This window comes from Ranitomeya variabilis, chromosome 7, assembly GCF_051348905.1.
Source record: "Ranitomeya variabilis isolate aRanVar5 chromosome 7, aRanVar5.hap1, whole genome shotgun sequence".
Lineage (NCBI taxonomy): Eukaryota > Metazoa > Chordata > Amphibia > Anura > Dendrobatidae > Ranitomeya > Ranitomeya variabilis.
Window position 1 is genome coordinate 234,457,084 of NC_135238.1, and position 23,525 is coordinate 234,480,608.

Genomic DNA, 23,525 nt, shown 5'->3' on the forward strand with positions numbered 1-23,525 from the left:
GCCGTATGTGTCCCTATTACTACACCTGATACCCCAATACTGAGCCGCTGCTGCCGTATGTGTCCTGTTGTGAATTCCGTTCTCGGACTCCCTCCTGTGGTCATGAATGGTACTTTGGTTAGTTCTGCTCTTGGACTCCCTCTGGTGGCTTTGAGCGGAACTGCTGGTCACTGAGGTTGGCTTTGCCAGCTGCTCTCGTTTATTGCTATGTTGGCTTCCCTATTTAACTCCACTCAGATCGTTACTTGATGCCAGCTGTCAATGTTTCAGTATTGGTTCAGATCTCTCTTGGACTTCTCTGAGGACCTGTCTACTCCAGCAGAAGCTAAGTCTTTGCTAGTTCATTTGTTGTTACTGCTTCCTGAATATATTTCTTAGTACTGCTAATTTCTTGTCCAGCTTGCTATCATGATATTCCCTTGCTAGCTGGAAGCTCTGGGGTGCAGAGTGGCACCTCCACACCGTGAGTCGGTGTGGGGAGTCTTTTTGCTTACTCTGCGTGGTTTTTGTAGTCTTTTGTGCTGACCGCATAGTTCCCTTTTCTATCCTCTGACTATTTTAGTGAAGTCTGGCCTCCCTTTGCTAAAACCTGTTTCATTCCTGTGTTTGTGACTTTCCTCTTAACTCACAGTCAATATATGTGGGGGGCTGCTTTTACCTTTGGGGAATTTCTCTGAGGCAAGGTTAGGCTTCTATTTCTATCTTTAGGGGTAGTTAGCCCTTAGGCTGTGAAGAGGCGTCTAGGGAGAGTTAGGTACGCTCCACGGCTATTTCTAGTGTGTGCGATTAGGAGTAGGGTTTGTGGTCAGCAGAGTTCCCACTTCCCAGAGCTTGTTCCGATTACTAGTTTACTCATCAGGTCATTCCGGGTGCTCCTAACCACCAGGTCCATAACAGTGTCCCTATTACTGCACCTGATACCCCAATACTGAGCCGCTACTGCCGTATGTGTCCCTATTACTGCACCTGATGCCCCAATACTGAGCCGCTGCTGCCGTATGTGTCCCTATTACTGCACCTGATGCCCCAATACTGAGCCGCTGCTGCCGTATGTGTCCCTATTACTGCACCTGATACCCCAATACTGAGCCGCTGCTGCCGTATGTGTCCTTATTACTGCACCTGATACCCCAATACTGAGCCGCTGCTGCCGTATGTGTCCCTATTACTACACCTGATACCCCAATACTGAGCCACTGCTGCCGTATGTGTCCCTATTACTGCCCCTGATACCACAATACTGAGCCGCTGCTGCCGTATGTGTCCCTATTACTGCCCCTGATACCCCAATACTGAGCCGCTGCTGCCGTATATGTCCCTATTACTGCACCTAATACCCCAATACTGAGCCGCTGCTGCCGTATGTGTCCTTATTACTGCACCTGATACCCCAATACTGAGCCGCTGCTGCTGTATGTGTCCCTATTACTGCACCTGATACCCCAATACTGAGCCGCTGCTGCCGTATGTGTCCCTATTACTGCACCTGATACCCCAATACTGAGCCGCTGCTGCCGTATGTGTCCCTATTACTGCACCTGATACCCCAATACTGAGCCGCTGCTGCTGTATGTGTCCATATTACTGCACCTACTGTGGGGTACAAAAATAGAGCCCTCTTACTGGCCTACATAGTAATGCCACCACTGTGTCTCTTACATCATAATAATGCCCCCTTTGTGCTCTCTAGATGGTAAAATTGCCCCCTAGAAAATATTAATTTCCTATGCATACGCCCTCCACATTTTGTCCCTAGAAAGTAATAATACTCCATGTGCAGCTTTGATTGTCACAATACTGGTGCCCCTATAACAATAATGTTTAAGTGCCCACTTCATATTTAACACTGAGTCCCCCTATGTACAGTAGTAATGGCCCCAGCATCACTGATGTGAGCAGGGGGTCGTGTGACGACTCTTCAGCTTCTCCCAATTATCTTCTATTGAGAGAAGTCAAACTTATCTAGTTGACGTGTGCAAATAGCAAATGTGGTCGCATGACCGCCTGATCGCACCAGTGGTATTGGGGTCTCATGACGACAGGCGCACCACATCATGATTCTGCGGTTGTAGTCTCAGAGTGACTGCAGACATTTATCCCAAGCCTTTAATAACTTTATAATAATAATAAATTGCTTATTATGAAATTATTAAATAGAAGGCAGCTCGTGGCTACTGTATTGTTAGGGGGCAGAGAGACGGACGTATTTCTCGTGCAATGATCGCATTGCAATCCTCAGACTAACCGTCTGCCCTCCTGACCTGAGCGTGACAGCTACATAGTAATCCATCATGGTGTCAGGCAAGTCCGGGGATTGCGATGCGATCTTCGCATGAGTTATAAGTCCGTTTGTCTGTGCCCTTATGCTAATACTTAGCCTGGTTATACTATTACTGAAATATTTACCTATTATTAAAGTATTAACGCTATTAACCTGTATTGTTATACTAATACTTATAAAAGACCCAGCTCACAAGTATAAAAAAACCCCGACCTCCCCATCTCCAGTCCCCCAAGACAGCAACTATTACATATGGAGTGCATATAATTTAATATCAAAGCAGTATAATAATCAGCCCCCCAATGCCCTGTCACCCCTCACCCACCTCAGCCCTCACAATACCCCCATCATCTCACATTCATCCCCCAGTGCCCTGGCCCCCTCCCCCACAATACCCCCATCCTCTCATTCACCACCCCAGCACCCTATCCCCCTCCCCCACCCCAAAAACTACAATACCCCCATCATCTCACTCATCTCACATTCATCCCCCAGTGCCCTGGCCCCCTCCCCCACAATGCTCCCCTGCCCCATAATACCCCATCCTCTCACCTTCATCCCACAGTGGCCATGACATGCATACATTGAATCAATCTAATAAATTCCATCCCCACTTACCAATGAAGTTTGCAGGCAGTGAGTCAGGACCAGGAAGTGTCCAGTTAAATGCAAGGTGGGCACTAGGACCCATCGTGCCTGAGCCAATCAGAGCCTGCACAGCGAAAAAATAACTGCAGCAGCTTCCGGCCCAGGTCTGACAGCACCGGCCCAGGTCTGACAGCACCGCACACTGCAGGGGCTGAGGCTCTGCAACCTGCTACTGTGCAGTCTGTCAGACAGGGAAGCGGCTGCTCTCTCCCTGACACCTCAGATACGGCCTCAAGACAAAAGTGGCCGTGGCTCCTGGTGGGCCCCTTCATGTGATGGGGCTCGGGGCAACAGCCCCCTCTGCCCCCCAGTAGCTACGCTACTGCTCCTGATACTTCAGGAATTCTTAACATCATATGAGTATTTCTTTGGAGAGACTAGTTTTTCTTTTTGTACAATAAAACTTCTATAATACTACCCCCTATGTACAAGAATATAACTACTGTAATACTGCTCCTGTGTACAGGAATATAACTACTATAATACTGCCCCTATGTACAAGAATATAACTACTGTAATACTGCTCCTATGTACAAGAATATAACTACTATAATACTGCCCCTATGTACAAGAATATAACTACTATAATACTGCTCCTATGTACAAGAATATAACTACTATAATACTGCTCCTATGTACAAGAATATAACTACTATAATACTGCTCCTATGTACAAGAATATAACTACTATAATACTGCTCCTATGTACAAGAATATAACTACTATAATACTGCTCCTATGTACAAGAATATAACTACTATAATACTGCCCCTATGTACAAGAATATACTGTAATACTGTCCCTATGTATAAGAATATAACTACTATAACACTGCTCCTATGTACAATAATATAACTACTATAATACTGCCCCTATGTACAAGAATATAACTACTGTAATACTGTCCCTATGTACAAGAATATAACTACTATAATACTGCCCCTAAGTACAAGAATATAACTACTATAATACTGCCCCTATGTACAAGAATATAACTACTATAATACTGCCCCCTATGTACAAGAGTATACCTACTATAATACTGCCCCTATGTACAGGAATATAACTACTATAATACTGCTCCCTATGTACAAGAATATAACTACTATAATACTGCCCCTATGTACAAGAATATAACTACTATAATACTGCCCCCTATGTACAAGAGTATACCTACTATAATACTGCCCCTATGTACAGGAATATAACTACTATAATACTGCTCCCTATGTACAAGAATATAACTACTATAATACTGCTCCTATATACAAGAATATAACTACTATAATACTGCTCCTATGTACAAGAATATAACTGCTATAAAAAAAGTAAAACAGAAAAGGAGCGCACTTACCCCAGTGGAGTTCAACATCACTTTATTAGGACATTCTTAAAAATCGGAGGCAGGGAGGGATAGTGTCAAATGCGGACTACGGCCGTTTCGTGCTCCACGGCACTTCAACGGGTCCTGTATATAACTGCTATAATACTGCTCCTATATACTAGAATATATCTACTATAATACTGCCCCTAAGTACAAGAATATAACTACTATAATACTGCTCCTATATACAAGAATATAACTACTATAATACTGCCCCTATGTACAAGACTATAACTACTATAATACTGCTCCAATGTACAGGAATATAACTACTATAATACTGCCCCTATATACAAGAATATAACTACTATAATACTGCTCCTATGTACAAGAATATAACTACTATAATACTGCCCTCTATGTACAAGAATATAACTACTATAATACTGCCCCTATGTACAAGAATATAACTACTATAATACTGCTCCTATGTACAAGAATATAACTACTATAATACTGCTCCTATGTACAAGAATATAACTACTATAATACTGCTATGTACAAGAATATAACTACTATAATACTGCTCCTATGTACAAGAATATAACTACTATAATACTGCTCCTATGTACAAGAATATAACTACTATAATACTGCTCCTATGTACAAGAATATAACTACTATAATACTGATGTGTTGAGAGAACAGGTAGGATAATTTGCTCTTTTTGTCAGCTGTTGATTGTATCAATTGTTATAGTTGATGTTCTTTGTACTCTTGTTATTGATTATATAAATCATTATCTTACAATGAATGAAGGGTTAACTGACCTGTGTGTCCTAATAATTAACAGATGTACACAACAGTCGCCTGTGTCCATAAATGTGCTTTTATGACGTGCATTCCGTTGCCAAGGTGATGTTTGTCCTATGTTGTCATGGTTTCTCTTTCATGATGTCAGCAGACAAATACAGTTAAATGATGAGAAACATTTGAGATACTGATTTGGCTTTTATCCTAAGTCATATTGCACGACTCATTAAAGGGTTGATTGTGACTTGTAGGATCGCTTCTTCCAACAGGAGGCGCTATAGAGTTCAAGTCCTCTTTTTCTCTGAAGCGGCAATTTGCATGAGAAACATTTGAGTCTCCTCTGTCCTCTCCCAAGGAAGAGCAGATGATGGGAGATGATGGGATGATGAGTGCAGCATTGTGATTGGAATCGGATCCCATACATTTCATAACTAGATATTTTGTATAATTTTTCTCCCATCAGTTACTTTGCAGCACTCCTATAACCTTTCCATATTCTTAACTGCTGTTTATTGTGTTTTATACTTTTTATGACATGACAGCTCATACTTGATTTCCAACGAGGCATGACGTTCACTATGCCTCGCGCCTCAAGTGCACAACAGATTCCTCCAGAAATCGGATTGTATAGAGCATTGTATGACCGAGGAATAAACATCGCGTTACACAGAATATACAACCACGTCACTGGGGAGAATGTCCTTGTTCCCAGGATTTACTCAACAAACGAAATGAAAGGTCAATTCATTTTCCATTGTTTCCCTGAATCGTCCCTATGTTTATATTGTGTGTAGAGGTAATGTCACCGGGGTGAAAAGTGAAACGTTCTTTGTAAAGGTTACAAGTTGCAGACACAGAGCCAATTTTTTCTTACTAATGAACATAATAAAACTGGCGTGTTGAGATTAGAGGGGGATGGGATGTTTCAGGGACTGTCCTAAGTACCACAATATAAGTACTATAATTCTGCCCCCTATGTACAATATTATAACTAGTATAATACTGCCCCCTATGTACAAGAATATAACTACTATAATACTGCTCCTATGTACAAGAATATAACTACTATAATACTGCTCCTATGTACAAAAATATAATTACTATAATACTGCCCCTATGTACAAGAATATAACTACTATAATACTGCCCCTATGTACAAGAATATAACTACTATAATACTGCTCCTATGTACAAGAATATAACTACTATAATACTGCCTCTATATACAAGAATATAACTACTACAATACTGCCCCTATGTACAAGAATATAACTACTATAATACTGCCCCTATGTACAAGAATATAACTACTATAATACTGCACTTCTGCACTGCGGGGCTGGGGCTGATGAGTGCTGCTGTGGGTTGGGATCGGGGCTGATGAGCGCTGCTCTACTACCCCAGTCTTAGCGCTGAAGTGTTTGATTGTATTCCTGTCTAAAATACTGTAATACAGGTGAATATAGAGAGGAGGAGCGGAGACCACATTCACTCTGTATAGTAGCTTATGCTCAGGATTGGATTGGAGTGTTGGGTCACAGACCCTCTGATGCCCCTATCTGACCAGTCAGGAATTGATGTGCCCCTTTATTCCCCTCTTATGTTCCCTGTGAGCGCGGCCCCTCCGTGTTGGGTAGAATATACTTTCCCTCTATATCTGGATAGCTATGGTCATCGGTGCATAAATTATGTGGCCACATTGGATTGTGAACTCCTTGATCTCACTGTGTCTAGCGATCTCTGTAAGTCTATCCCTGAAATCCTTTACCTGGAAGCTCTGGATGATCATTAGAGGACAGACAGGGCTACATTATCTAACACACTGAGCACTGCTACATGTGTAGATCCACAACACCTGACTGTGTAGGTGATCGTACTGCAGCCGGAGGGGTTTTAGGCTGTTTACATAACCCTTTTTCCTAATTGCCCCTTCCTTATAATTATCACAATGGCCGCTGTTGTGTTGCTCAGTAATTTGCTGCGTTTACGAGCTGCGTTGTTCCTTCTGCTTTACTTCAGTCTTAATTAGAGGTCGGTGCATTAGCCTGCGGCGCTCCTGAGTGCAGAGATGGATCACTGGATGTCGTCCCCCCGCTGGAGAAAGGAGTCACATTCGAGCCTTGGTGCCGAAATGGGTCTCTGATGTGTCCTACTGGAATTCGGCAATGGCCGCGCCAACCCTGGGTTTATTATCCATAGTGATGTCGGCATCCGCGAAGTTCAGCTCTTGGGATTGGTGGGATCCCAAAGGTGGGACATCCACTGACAGTAAGCAGAGATCTGGAAAAGGTTTAGGAATTGAAGCACAAAGTCTATTAGAAAGTTGTGGAACTTTGTACTTTGATGACTGCGCTGGCGGACACAATTCATCTGAATCCTGACCCTACTTTCGACGCTTGTTTCTCTGCGCAATCATTTCACGTCGCGTTTTTTGCAGCGGGATTATAAATTCTGACATCTGTAAAACTCTCAGCCCCCCGATACAAGAACAGGAGATAATCTGTGCAGCAATCAGCCAGGAATGCTCCCTAATCCTCTGCTACATGTCAGGCTGTATTCTCTGTGGGTGGAAATACTCCCCGTACATAGAAGGGTCAGGATAATGCAGGTTGGGTCTGGGGGGTTTAGGGGAGCATTCCTCAGCGTGTACGTCTATGAGAGCGGCTACACCCAGAATATTTATTATTGCCTTGTGTTGCTCCATCCACCAGGTCTCCTATTACAATGATAACATCGCTGTTTTTGCTCTTGTAGGGGCGGACATGGCTTTACTATGTTCTGGACCCCTGGAAATGTATTATTTCTAATGAACCCCCTAGGGATAGTTAATGTTGTGTAAGAAAGGATTATAAATAGGGGCCACAGCTCAGATGTGAACAGGGCCCCAGTTTCAATCTCACTATTTATGAGATACTAGTTTGCTGTCAATGAGTCAGATCCCTCTTCTTTCCATTCACAGATAGCAGTCACTGTACATAGTACTAAGTGGCTACAAATATATCCAGCCTGTACAATGCTGTGACTCCAGGCTTATACATTATAACAGAGATTTGTGTGGCTGTTGATGGACTTAGCTCACAGCTACACAGCTCAGTATATAACATTTACGGCTTACCTGTTGTTTCATGTGACTGTCTAAACTTTATAGTGTATCCCATGTGTACATGAGGAATAACACTATCACTGGTCATTGTATGACCTGTATCTTGCATTTTTCATCAGTTTTCTCCCCTGCAGACGATCTCTAATTTTCACTTGACTTTGAGCTAGTATGTAGCAGACTAGCTGCTTTGTTGTGTCTCCCATACACTTTCCTTTTTGTAGTGCTTGTGCAGAAGCAGCAGCAGCATGTAGGACATTGTAAAGCGGTGTAGCTGTAAATCAAGAACTGGGTAAAATAAAATGCTTACAAGGATAAGCTGTAGCATGGATAACATTATGCAGCAGCACTGAGCTGTGTGGCTGTGTATCCAGAGCAGAAATAAGATAAAACACTAGAATACAGCAGTATGGAGGGCATTATACAGCAGTACTGAGCAGTGTGGCCCTGTATTCAGAACTGAAACGAGATAAAACACTAGAAAACAGCAGTGTGGAGTATATTTTACAGCAGTATTGAGCAGTGTAGCTGTGAATCTATCTTGTGTGAGATAAGACTTTAATAGAAAGCAGCAGCACAATCTGTGCCTCTTTTTGCTCCTCTTCCCTCTCTTTAGAGACTTTAGTAGACAGTTGTATTCTGATCTTTCAGTGAAGTTAGTGCATGTTTTCTTGCTATTTAACCAATGTGGATTTTAAGGGGGGAATTTATTAAAGCTGCTGACATTCCCCATCAATCCCTCTACATCATTTTTTTTTTTGTCATTAAAGGACAAAAAGTGCATAAATTTATTTTTTTTTTACCAATGATTTTTGGAAATTTACATCTTTATCCCGAATACAGAAAATAGAGCAAAAAAAAAAAAATAAAAATAAAATTGCATCGTGTGAACATAACCAAAAATTAAATATAGTTGGTGTACTCCCCTTCCAGTTCAAGACAGCGATCCTTACTTACTCCTTGGCTTGCAGATCGTCACATCCATGGATACATTGTAACTCTGCGACCCGAATGCTTCTCAATCTTCAGATGGAGACCTGCCTGGTCACAGACGCCAACACAGATCTTGGAAACCGTTTGACATAAAAGTTCATAATACATTTGATTGTCACGGAACGTCACTAACTAAAGTAACACTCCGGATAAAATTGATACATCATGTTCTGTTGCGTGCAGGTTCTGAGGGGGCGACGCGTGACACGGAGACCCCCGAAGAGAGAAGGAAAGCAGTCGCCATCAGCTGTAAATATAGGACTGGCTGAGGTTAAGCGCACACAGGCCCTGATCCCAGTTAATAATCAACTCTACATTCCAGCGTAAAAGTTGCTCTGCTGCGACATTGCACCAAGAGAATTGTCCTGGACTGGGGGGACCTTGACCGGCGGCTGCGGTGGATCCCTGCTCCGCTCCCCTCTCTTGTCCCCAGTCCTGCCAGGGATAAGGTGCTAATACTGAGGAATGAGGGTGCTGAGGGGCCACGCTGTGCACAGACCTGAGCGTTATTTCAGCTGCGCTGCCTGGAAATGTCACAAGTAAATGTCACCGTCCAGGAGCGTGGACTAAAGGGGCAGAACATGACGTGATGACTGACAAGGTGAGGCCTGGCGATGGGGTCCGGGCAAGATGCCAGGAGCGACAGGAGAGCTGGGGGAGCACCTGGCTGGGTATGTAGGACGGTGGAGGGGCAGCACAGCGCCGTCCATGTGCGATGATTCTGTGGCACTGAGTAAGATTTGTCATAACTTGCATGTGTGAACATCTGGGAAAGCTTGGCTCGAGAAAACATGGCGAAGGGATCGCCAACATCTACGGAGCCGGATTCCTGCTCGTTGCATTGGGAGCTTCTGCCAATAGCACTGAAGTGCTGCACCTCAGGGGTTAATGAGCCAATTAGTCTGACCGCCCCTTCTCATCAGTGACTAATATTACTGCTGATAGATCCATCAACAGCAGCTTGCTGATAGTTTCCAGGAAATTTTAGTTCTAAACGGAACAAAATGAGCTGAATAATAAGAAAAATGGCAAAATAAAAATTGGTAAAAAAGATACTGGGTTTTGGGTGGATTTTTGCTTTTGAATCACAACAAAAAATGCACCATGGTGGAAACATGTGAAGGCATCCTTGTGCACACTGTCAGGATTCTCCGGTGTCACTGCCGAGATCGGGTGGTCACGTAATCAGAAGTGTTCAATTTACTCACATGCAGCCACATGCCGACTAGACGTGCTCAGACTCAGACCTAAATACAAGTGAACTGAACGAGGCCCTGCACGTCTAGTCATGTTGCATACTTGTAGTCACATGACCGCCCGCTCTCGGCAGCGACACCGGAGAATCGACGTGCGATGCAAGGATTCAGAATTCTGCAGTCACATAGTGATACAGACCTAAATCACAAGACTGGACAACCAGTTTAAAGTCCTGGAATGGCATCACCTTGTAAATGTAAAGCGATTGTGAAGGATTAGAAAAACATGGGTACTCTGTTTCAGAAACATCACCACCCCTGACCACGGGTTATGTGTGGAATTGCGGCTCAGCTCCATTCGCTTTAGTAGGGCTTTCTTGCAATACCAGACACATCCCATGGTCAAGGGTGGCGCTGTTTATGAAACAAATAAGCCATGTTTTTCTAATACTGGAAAATGTTTTTATTGCAAGTTTTTATCACAGATTTAACAAAGGAAGATAAGGGGATCTGTGCACTTCAATTCACCAGGTCACTCTATATTGTAAACCCAGGTTCTCAGAATAGACCCCAGAATTACCCCTTGATAATGCGTGGTAGGACACACATTAGGCACATAGTAATATTCTAACACATTATAGTTCACAATTTTGATCAAAAGTCCCAATATATAGTGTTAAAAATGTAAAATAGCCTTTAAAAAAGAACGAACAGAAAAATATACATTGAATTCAACTTATTGAAAATTGATGCACAATAATTAACATCACGGAATACAAACGAGTCAAAAAAGTGTATACATCAAAATCAAGAGCTAAATGTCAAAATTCTATGTTCCTGCAGATGCCACAAGGGGGAGCTCAGGAGCTTACTGTTCATAAATGCTGCTAAATATTAGAGAATGCAGGGAGCTCCCCCTGGTGGTGGCAGCAGGATTTTACCATTAGACTTTATGGATGTGCAGGGGATTTAAGGCAATAAAATAATAAAGTTTTGTGTATTTATAATCTGATGAATTGTAAATGTGGTGGATTTATTTTGTTGTGTTGAGCACAGTGTTTTCTATAGAGCTGGGAGCCGTTGCTTGTACCTGTTTGCTGTTGATTGCGCCTTCGCTTTAAATATTTCAGCGTGGTTAGGATGGGGTTAACGTGAGACTGAAAAAAACCCTAATCTGGTTCCAGGGTGCAAGGGGCGGTGGGCCTCTGCTTTAGGATGAGCCGTTGCTTGCATTAAACTTTACAAGCGCAGAGCTAACAATTAACGAGGTGACGCTGAGAGAAGTAGAGCCGGGTATAAAGCCCCAGGAAACACCGAGCGGCTATAAATCCGGGGTTCAGGAATCCCAGCACAGATCACAATACGTCCTTCATGAGAGCAAAGGGCTGACGATGAGAGGTTACTGTCGGCTGATACATTGTATGGGGGGATCTGTGAGGGCAGGTGCAGAGCACCGTATATAGAGATCTGACAACACCACAGTGTTATTCTATGGGGCCGTGCACATGTCCGATATTCGGACCACACTCAGCCATGTAAGTCAATGATAGAAACTTTAATTCCAGCTCACCCAGTTGCTCTATGCTCATCCACCTGGGGCTCAGACACCGGCCTCACATTAAGGAAAATAGAAAAAAGTTGGAGTCCGGCTCAACAGGACTGGATTTTCTTTTTCTTTTTCAAAAGAAAATATGGTGCATACAAAACAAAAATTTACATTGTCGACATGACCCAGTCGACGCGTTTCGACTGCACTAGGCAGTCTTGTACTGATACATTGGTCCAGCAGTTGCCATCATTGTCAGCTTTGCTTCTACAGGTGAACATGGTGGTTGGTTTCCGCCTTGAGCTCTGGTGTGATAGCAGCGGCACGTGGCGTCGCAGCCTCTGCTTTACATTCCTGCTCTTTGCTTTATTGGCCTGTCCTCGTTTTTCTTCCCTTTATCACTTCGCCTCCTCCCTGCTGCAGAGGCTGCAATGTTTTACTGTAATGAAATGTGCAGCCGGTCATTATCGCTCTGCAGAGATCTGCACACTCAGGCGGGGGACGTGACTAGCAGAAATCTCCTCCATGTCCCGCGTGTCTTCTCTGGACGACTTTGTGATACCTTTTATTACAGTTTAATTCTACAGAGAAGTAAAGGAAACCTCCACTCACCAATAACCGAGCAGGATTGAAGTCGTCCCTTCTGCACTCCGGGTCTTGTCATCATGAGATTTCTTATTCTCTTTTACTAATTGTTGCCCCCTGCTGAGCGATCTGCAATATTTGGGCTCCAAGAATGGTGGAAACAAAGGTATACATTTTAGGCTCACAAAACACATTACAGTTAGTCTTTAATCTGATGGCCTCAAACCCACCAATATCATCGGAGTCATGTATGGTGCGCACTGACTCAAATGTCCAATATCGGACGTACTAAGAACCATTTTATTCTCTAAGGCAGTGTTCCCCCAACTCCGGTCCTCAAGAGCCACCACCAGGTCATGTTTTTAGGATTTCCTTAGTATTGCACAGGTGATTGAATGCTTGCCTGTCCAGGTGATGCAATTATCACCTGTGCAATACTAAGGAAATCCTGAAAACATGACCTGTTGGTGGCTCTTGAGGACCGGAGTTGGGGAAAACTGCCTTCTTCCGGGGGAAGGCACGTACGCCGAAACGCGCGTTGGGGTGGTGGCGCCGCGGGTTCAAGGTAAATATGCTGCAATAAGTACTGTTGTTTCTCCCTTTAACTCTTATGATGCGTTTCGCTGGATGATATTTACCAGCATAGCGTGAGTGTGTCCTAATACACATGGGACTTGCTATGCACATGCTTTATGGTTAATCTAGGGTGTAGGAATTATGAGATTGCATGGTGTTTGACTTGGACCTGTGGCTCCTCTGTAGTTGTAACCATCATAGAATCCCAAAGTCATGGTATTATATGATTTTATGTGATTATGTTGAATAATAATAAATTAATTGTTTTCTATCTTGATCCTAGTTGTGCAACTTTTTCTATGTAGGGGTTGTTATATGTGTTTTGCATGGGTCTCATGAGTAATCTCCTGTACGAGCACAGGCGCTATATGTAGGCATACTGTGCATTGTTATCAAAATTGGTTTGCATTCATCTTTCCTTTAGCTTCGACCAAGTTTCCTGTGCCTTTGTAGCTCAAACATCCCTAAAACATCAGTGATCCACCTCCATGCTTTACAGTAGGAATGGTGTTCCTTTCATCATAGGCCTTGTTGACCTCTCTCCAAATGTAACGTTTATGGTTGTGGTCAAAAAGTTCAATTTTGGTCTCATCGCTCCAAATTACCTTGTTTCAGAAGTTTTGAGGCTTGTCTCTGTGCTGATTTTCGTATTGTAGGCGAGATACTTTGTGGCTTTTGCGCAGTAATGGTTTTCTTCTGTTGACTCGACCATGCAGCCCATATTTCTTCAAGTGCCTCCTTATCGTGCATATTGTAACATCCAAACCGCTAGTTTTCAGAGAGTCCTGTATTTCAGCTGATGTTATTTGTGGGTTTTTCATAGCATCCCAAACAATTTTCCTGGCAGTTGTGGACGACATTGTTGTTGGTCTACCTGACCGTGGTTTTGTTTTTACAGAGCCCCTGATTTTCCATTTGTTAATCACAGTGTGAACGCTGCTGACTGGCATTATCAGTTCCTTGGATATCTTTTTGTATCCCTTTCCTGTTTTATACAGTTCAACTATCTTTTCCCGTAGATCCGTTGACAATTCTTTTGCTTTCCCCATGACTCACAATCCAGAAATATCAGTGGCTGGATGAAAGATGCAAGAGTCTGTCTGGATCCTAGAAACTCACTCAGCTTTAATGCTCACACACTGATTACAAGCAAACAGGTCACAGGTGAGGATGTTACCTTTAGTAGCCACGCAAACCCATCTGTGTCAACTCCTGTACATGTTATCAGGCCACAATCACCAGGATATGTGAACTTTTGAGCACAACTGTAAATACAAGATTATAACTACTATAAGGCTATGTTCACATATTGCGTTTTTTGAAGCAGGTTTTTATGCTGCTTTTTTATGCAAATAATCAGCTGCGTTTTACAGTACCAGCAAAGTCTATGAAATTTAAAAAATCTCATGCACATACCTTAGTTTTTTTTTTTAACTGTTTTGTCAAAGAGCTTCGTTTTTACAAACTGCAGCATATCACTCCTTTCAGTGTTTTTGCAGCTTTTTCACCCTTTTAAAGCAATTAGTCATGCAAAAAAGCTGTAAAAAATGCAGGTATCCGTTTTTGTTGCATTTTTGGTGCCAAAACTTGAAGTTGATTCCAATTATTTTTGTATGCACTAGGCCTATATCAGCACGTACATGAGACAAATGTACAATGACAAAAACGCAGCAATAAAAATGCAGCAAAAACTAAACAATATCTGCTTTTTGTAAACTGGTAAAAGCAGCTTAAACTTTGCATTAAAAAAACACTGGAAAACCGCAAGGTGTGAACATAGCCTAATGCTGCCCCCTGTGGACCTGCTCTTCTGTCTCCCCCTGGGATGTAATTATGAGATTAGTATTGTGGGTGTCCCGGCTTCTTGGATCCATCTGAGTAATTGATATTCGTACTGTGCATTTCTTGCGTTTCTTTGGCCTCCTCCAGATGCTCCCGGTGCCAGTTTGGCAGATCTTTTCCCATTAGTTTATTGCGATGTGATTGAGGTACAGTGACATTTCCGGGTTGATTGCAGTTTTCTTTCTTTGCGTCTTTTACACCTTGTGCAATGACTTTGGGAAGCTTGTGTCCATTGTTGCTTCTTGTATGAATCTCTACATTGTTGCAATCATTAATAACCATTATTTATGGCCATTATCTTCCGCAGAGCAGATTTCTCAGATGGGAAGTTTTTATTTCCAATCAGGTAGCTCCGGTTTGTGACCCCCGTCTGCTGTAACATGACTGCGCTGTGCCACGCTGCGCCCCTCCCTGCAGATAATATCGGAGAGTGCTTATAAAAATTCATAGCACACTCGGATGTGGTGCCTGGATGCTGCCTGTCCTCGGGGAGATGCATTACACACAGATGTGCCCGCTGCACGGAGCTGCTCCTGCACTCGGCTCCTCATCGAGGCTTCTCCCCTTCTGGCACCCCTGGGTGCAGCGCTGGCACTGACTTGGCATGGCGGAGCACCAAGCACTTGTTGGTGCAGGGGGGGACGGTAGGACTGCAGGTCTGCAGGCAGAGGGAGGCTCAGCATCGGCTGGGGATCTGGGACTTGTGTGATGAGCCTGGGGGCGGCTGGATCAGGAAAAGCTCATGGTGGTTGATGGGAGGATGAAAAAGGGTCTTGGGTGGGCACCGACTTACAGAACTGTCGAAAATCTGCTACAAAGTGGGTGCAATTTGGAGCGGCCTACAACCTTTATGATCTTCTGTTCCAGGGACCAATAAGTCCACAATGACCTGTTGGGCCCAGTGCTTCACGTGGCTCCTCCGTTGGGGCAAATTTATTTTCATTTGTCTCGTTCCCCTTCATCTGTGTCGAAGCAACAAGGTGAGTGGCCATGTTCAGAGTCTGCTGTGATCTGATGATCACCTATTTGGCTGATGTAGCAGAGCCGAGTGTTTCGGATATGGCTGGATGACACCTGGTGGTATCCCAGGGCCCAGTGTTGTCTGTGGTTTTGCATAGGACTGCAGGTGAATACTGTAGTTGAACTTGTAACAGTAGAGTAATCTTGATGCCTTAGTAATTAATTAAATTACGCATTCAGCTCTGCTACATCTGCGGACATACTTTCTTTTGATCTTAGACATACTTGGAGACACCCAGGTAATTAGAAATACTGGATCTTGATTCCAAAGTCATTTCCTGGCATTATCAGATGGCAAATGGGCACAGGTGGTAATTGTCAGAGACTGCTGAGAGTTGTAGTGTCACAATTGGAGAACCACAACGTAGAGACCAGACATGGGTCATCCACCTGTTTCACTCCACTTATTATGAAACCTGAGCTCTGAGCATGCCCTGACAACCCTGACAACCTGTTCACGTCAGGGCATGCTGGGAGTTGTAGTATTACAACAGCTGGAGGGACGTGGGTTGCTGACCCAAAGAGATTCCACCATATTCAGTGACTGCATAAACTACCTTCCCTGCATCTACTTGCTATTTAACCACTGAGCCAAGGGGCAGACATATCATTGGAGCAACCTGTACAGCCGCACGTGGTCCCAGGAGGTCAGGGGGCCACTACCACTGCAGGAGTATATGATAGTGGGTAGCCACGGGCCCCTATACTGTTCTTGCACAGGGGCCTTTTTCGGTCTGTGTCCACCAGTGACTGAGCCCAAACGTTTTTTTTTCTCTGTGACATTGGACTGATAAAACACGAGCCAGTGCGGATATTGGAGGCTCACTGCACTCCCCTTATTCTGCCTCTGTCGCCTATATATTCTCGCCCAGACGGTGAGCAGCTCTGAGAGCGAATGTAAATGCAGTCTGCCTTATACAGGCCCTAGAGCTGCAGGGGCCCAAGCGCGGGACTGCACCACTGATAATCTGTCCCTGATTACATCATGGTTCATGGGATCATTAACCAAAAACATCCGGCTTATTATGGCTGCTCTGCTGCGCTCGTATAGGAGGCTGCAGTAATAGACTCCGAGGCCCCGCACCGGAGCACAAATCATATCGTGTCATCACATAACATATACTTTATATTAAGGCTGAGCTCACGATAATCATTCCCATCTTTTTGCTCAATTGAGGAAACACCCAAAATAAGATCTCTGGACTAGAAAGCTGTAATATCCATACAAGCCGCCATATAGTGTCATAAACCACTGTAATGCAACATGTCATATAACATACTGATATCGTACAAGAATATAACTACTATAATACTGCCTCCTATGTACAAGAATATAACTACTATAATACTGCTCCTATATACAAGAATATAACTACTATAATACTGCCCCTATGTACAAGAATATAACTACTATAATACTGCTCCTATGTACAAGAATATAACTACTATAATACTACTCCTATGTACAAGAATATAACTACTATAATACTGCTCCTATGTACAAGAATATAACTACTATAATACTGCCCCTATGTACAAGAATATAACTACTATAATACTGTCCCTATGTACAAGAATATAACTACTATAATACTGCCCCTATGTACAAGAGTATAACTGCTATAATACTGCTCCTATGTACAAGAATATAACTACTATAATACTGCCTCTATATACAAGACTATAACTACTATAATACTGCCCCTATGTACAAGAATATAACTACTATAATACTGCTCCTATGTACAAGAATATAACTACTATAATACTGCTCCTATGTACAAGAATATAACTACTATAATACTGCCTCTATATACAAGACTATAACTACTATAATACTGCCCCTATGTACAAGAATATAACTACTATAATACTGCTCCTATGTACAAGAATATAACTACTATAATACTGCTCCTATGTACAAGAATATAACTACTATAATACTGCTCCTATGTACAAGAATATAACTACTATAATACTGCCCCCTATGTACAAGAATATAACTGCTATAATACTGCTCCTATGTACAAGAATATAACTACTATAATACTGCTCCTATGTACAAGAATATAACTACTATAATACTGCCCCTATGTACAAGAATATAACTACTATAATACTGCTCCTATGTACAAGAATATAACTACTATAATACTGCCCCTATGTACAAGAATATAACTACTGTAATACTGCCCCTATGTACAAGAATATAACTACTATAATACTGCCCCTATGTACAAGAATATAACTACTATAATACTGCTCCTATGTACAAGAATATAACTACTATAATACTGCTCCTATGTACAAGAATATAACTACTATAATACTGCCGATATGAACAAGAATATAACTACTATAATAGTGCCCCTATGTACAAGAATATAACTACTATAATACTGCTCCTATGTACAAGAATATAACTACTATAATACTGCCGCTATGTACAAGAATATAACTACTATAATACTGCTCCTATGTAAAAGAATATAACTACTATAATACTGCCCCTATGTACAAAAATATAACTACTATAATACTGCCCCTATGTACAAGAATATAACTACTATAATACTGCCCCTATGTACAAGAATATAACTACTATAATACTGCCCCTATGTACAAGAATATAACTACTATAATACTGCTCCTATGTACAAGAATATAACTACTATAATACTGCTCCTATGTACAAGAATATAACTACTATAATACTGCCGATATGAACAAGAATATAACTACTATAATAGTGCCCCTATGTACAAGAATATAACTACTATAATACTGCTCCTATGTACAAGAATATAACTACTATAATACTGCCCCTATGTACAAGAATATAACTACTATAATACTGCTCCTATGTACAAGAATATAACTACTATAATACTGCCCCTATGTACAAGAATATAACTACTATAATACTGCCCCCTATGTACAAGAATATAACTACTATAATACTGCCCCTATGTACAAGAATATGACTACTATAATACTGCTCCTATGTAAAAGAATATAACTACTATAATACTGCCCCTATGTACAAGAATATAACTACTATAATACTGCCCCTATGTACAAGAATTTAACTACTATAATACTGCCCCCTATGTACAAGAATATAACTACTATAATACTGCTCCTATGTACAAGAATATAACTACTATAATACTGCTCCTATGTACATGAATATAACTACTATAATACTGCCCCTATGTACAAGAGTATAACTACTATAATACTGCCCCCTATGCACAAGAATATAACTGCTATAATACTGCTCCTATGTAAAAGAATATAACTACTATAATACTGCCCCTTTGTACAAGAATATAACTACTATAATACTGCCCCTATGTACAAGAATTTAACTACTATAATACTGCCCCCTATGTACAAGAATATAACTACTATAATACTGCTCCTATGTACAAGAATATAACTACTATAATACTGCTCCTATGTACATGAATTTAACTACTATAATACTGCCCCTATGTACAAGAGTATAACTACTATAATACTGCCCCCTATGCACAAGAATATAACTACTATAATACTGCTCCTATGTACAAGAATATAACTACTATAATACTGCCCCTATGTACAAGAATATAACTACTATAATACTGCTCCTATGTACAAGAATATAACTACTATAATACTGCCCCCTATGTACAAGAATATAACTACTATAATACTGCTCCTATGTACAAGAATATAACTACTATAATACTGCTCCTATGTACAAGAATATAACTACTATAATACTGCCCCTATGTACAAGAATATAACTACTATAATACTGCTCCGATGTACAAGAATATAACTACTATAATACTGCTCCTATGTACAAGAATATAACTACTATAATACTGCTCCTATGTACAAGAATATAACTACTATAATACTGCCCCTATGTACAAGAATATAACTACTATAATACTGCCCCTATGTACAAGAATATAACTACTATAATACTGCTCCGATGTACAAGAATATAACTACTATAATACTGCTCCTATGTACAAGAATATAACTACTATAATACTGCTCCTATGTACAAGAATATAACTACTATAATACAGCCCCTATGGCAATCCTTATAGTTGTTAATGTTTCGGTCCCTCATCAGAACTGTACAAAATGCATAAAATTCATAGTAAGTGATTTTTGTAACCTTATGTGCAAAACATACATAATATATACTCGTATCAAGAGTATTTCTGACGTTTTATCCTTTTCATGTGGCATCTGATACAATGGAAGTACCTGAATTCCTAAGTATTTTCTAGATAATAATACATTGATCACAGTGGAGACTGAAAGAGATATTTGATCATAATGTAATCATAGGACATTTAATACTTTATGAAATATGGCATAAAGCGTTCTGGAAGTGATCTAGTTGTGCTCTGCACTGAGGTTCCAGGTTTTGTCCTTAGGTGGAAGCCTGTCCAGATGGGCGAGAAGGCAGCGCTATCTCATGAAGCAGCGATGGTGCGGAAGATGCAGGAAAGATATATATCTTGGTACCGTGTTAGGCAATAGATAGAATAATATTAGGATTTGTGAGTCCTCCATCGCTGATGCCTTTTATTGGCTACCTGAAAAGATGGTAGCAAATTCGAAGCTTTGGAGACTACTGTGGTTTCTTCATCAGGCATTTCTGTATAAGCTGCAATTTGTTACCATCTTTTCAGTTCACCATTAAAAGGTATCGACCACTGAGGACTCTCAAATCTTAATATTTTTCCATCTTGATTGTGGGAATAGGTAAGTGATACTGTGAGCCAAGAAAGAGTAAGAACAGCCATGATACTCCTTAATGTAATAGACAACATGAGTTATGTGACGTGCTGTTGGGGGCCCGTCTTTGACACACCGCGTGATGTAAAGGGGTGTCACTGGTATGACGTCACTGTGTGTTGCGGGAGCGCACGGACACCGCTCTCATGTGTGTTATATAATTATGATGGTGTTTAGGAGGAGCCTGATGTATATGGACCGTGCGGGAATGTAGAGAACCCGGTGATGTGGTTCTGTTATGGTAAATGTATGATGATGTGAAGGATTTGTCACAGAGGTAAGATGCTGAGAATAGGCAGCCAATACCGGACCATAAGTGCTCAGGGTGATGATGGAAAGAAATGTCTAACATTACTGTGGATAATGAAAATAATAGTAATAGGACAGGTACCTGGTGATGTATAGTGTTATAGTAATGGAAAAAATAAGGGCCATCATTTATGGACAGCTGGCGGAGAACTAAGGTAAATTCCTTTGTCGATGACAGAATTGTTGAGGAAAAACAGCATCAAAACCAGAAACATAAATGCTAAGATGGATACATGATGATGGCTCCAATGTTAATCACAAAATTGTACAACAGTATCCGAAACCGAAATACAACCTGAGCTTGTGACTTTATTCCTGCGAGCTGTCAAAGGAAGCTGACCATGTCGCTGCCCCTGTTTATAACCAGGGGTTCCAGGGTTGTAATGGAAAGATCCAGAAGGCCTCCCGTTTCTTGAGTAGTTTTACTCTATGTTGGCGCCTTCTGGGGTGCGGGGCAATATCTGCTCCAATACCTGCAACCTTCACTGCGAAACATTTATAACCCGTCCGTTGGTAATGGAAAAGGAGCGGTAACTTGAGTTGTTTTACACCTGATGTTAGATTTGTGTTGAGATATTCTGTCTGGGACAGATTGTGTTTTCTCACCATATGAAGGAGACCACAGAGGCACTTAATGGCGTCAACTACAAATGAGGACGCAAGTGAAAAAAACCTGTAATTGCAATGCCAATGTCGGAATAACTATTGCAGAGAATGGACCAATGTTTATGAATATGCATGAAAAGTGTGGACGACCATTCTTTTTGCCTTTGGGTATGTTGGTTGTTTGTTCCTTGCTTCAGATGGGACCCTTTTAGTGTAGCCCCTGTTTAGAAACTTGCTTTGCATTTCTTCCAATCTCCCTTTTTTTATTTGTTGTTGCGACACTATTCTGTCTACTCTCCTGAATTGGGCTGAGGAAATTGATGTTTTCGAAGCCAGGATGGTAACTAGAGAAATGTAACAGATTTATACATAAGAGTAACAGAACGCACTAGTCCATCATCAAGTTCCCTATGTCATCTGCAAACCAAGGTGTCCGGCAAGTTGTTTTTGTTGTTACTGTATTGTATGGTAAATTGTTACTCCAGACGGATACTGCTGATGTAAATATTGAATTGTTGTAATGTATCTATGGGTCCATCCCAAATACAGAAAATGTCATCGATATATCTCCACCAAAGGCGGGAACGTTGGTGGAACAGCGTATTGGTGTAAACACAGTCCTCCTCGAATAATGACCTGTCTGCTACGGCGTAGGGAGGTGCCACATTAGAGCCCATCGCTGTGCTTTGTATTTGGAGGTAAAAGGCGTTTTGGAACAAGAAGAAGTTTTCCTTGAGGACTAATTCTAATAGTTCCGAACAGAACCGTCTGGTGCTCTCATCAATCTGTTCTCCCTTATTTTTTTTTTACTAATATATATATTATTTTTGATTTGTTTGGTGAAATGCATTCTCATTGCTAATCAGATCTAGGTGGAGAGGACACATTTATGTGAGTGTTGCTACATTGTTGTTACATTAAATCAACTGCATAACACAATTTGTCGTATTGTCTCTGTTGTTTTATTTGTGCAGTGCAGAGTATTTCAGGACGTTGCACATCTGGGTTTATACTTTCTGTAACTTAATAATGAACTTGTGGAGCTCAGATTGAGGCATTAATGGCTTGTGGTTTGTGTGAGGCGCACAGATTTCCACGCGCTGCCTCCTGTGATGGCGAGATGCGGCCTTTTTCCAGTAATTACTTATGCCAAATGGAAGTGACAGCGCTTATTAATTCCTTGTCTTCTGGAGAGATCTATGGACATATATTCTTCGTCTCTGTGAGGAGGTGGTGAGGCAGCCGTCCAAACCGAGAGGGAGGTGGAACATCGTGCTTGAGATTCTGCATTGACCACATGGGGGAAATGAGGCTTAAAGGAGAAATGCAGCCAGGAATGATCGGCTCATTGATCAGACCAGGTTGTGGTGCTCTGTAGAAAATTGGATTTCTTCTGGCTTTAAGATTCACTTAACAATCTTTCACAACAGCCTTAACTTCTCAAGTCACTGATCAGCTGCAGCCTTCCCATTTCCTCCAGTTAAATGATCAGTTACCCCTTCACTAACCTAGAACATGATGGAGTACGGAGACTAATCAGCGGCCATAACAATGTCTGTCATGAGACATTATCTTTTATCTGGGATGCTCCAGCATTTAAAGGGCCACTGTCACCCCCCCCCCCCAGCCGTTATAAACTAAAAGAGCCATCTTGTGCAGCAGTAATGCTGCAGTCTAACAAGGTGGCTCTTTTAGTTTTTGATTCATTTATTACCTCAATAAAGCTTTTTAAAAATTGGCCACAAATACCACCAGATATTGTACCTGGAGGCGGTCCGAATCGTCCTCTATCAATCTCCCAACGGCCGTCACTCTTCTCTTCTGCGGCGCTGGTCGCCACCCCCTGAGCGCTGTTGCTTCTTAAATCCGGCGCCTGC

At 41.8% G+C, this 23,525-nt stretch overlaps 1 protein-coding gene and 1 long non-coding RNA gene across 6 annotated transcripts in view; one reads left to right on the forward strand and one right to left on the reverse strand.

The window, feature by feature from the left end:
- The window catches only part of LOC143784698 (uncharacterized), a 45,700-nt gene extending 40,568 nt beyond the window's left edge, over positions 1–5,132 (reverse strand). Inside the window, exon 1 of the long non-coding RNA XR_013217872.1 lies at positions 5,084–5,132. This is a non-coding gene — a long non-coding RNA (uncharacterized LOC143784698). The remainder of the gene's footprint in view (positions 1–5,083) is intronic.
- The window catches only part of TNS1 (tensin 1), a 374,732-nt gene that overhangs the window by 40,834 nt on the left and 310,373 nt on the right, over positions 1–23,525 (forward strand). The window lies entirely within an intron of this gene.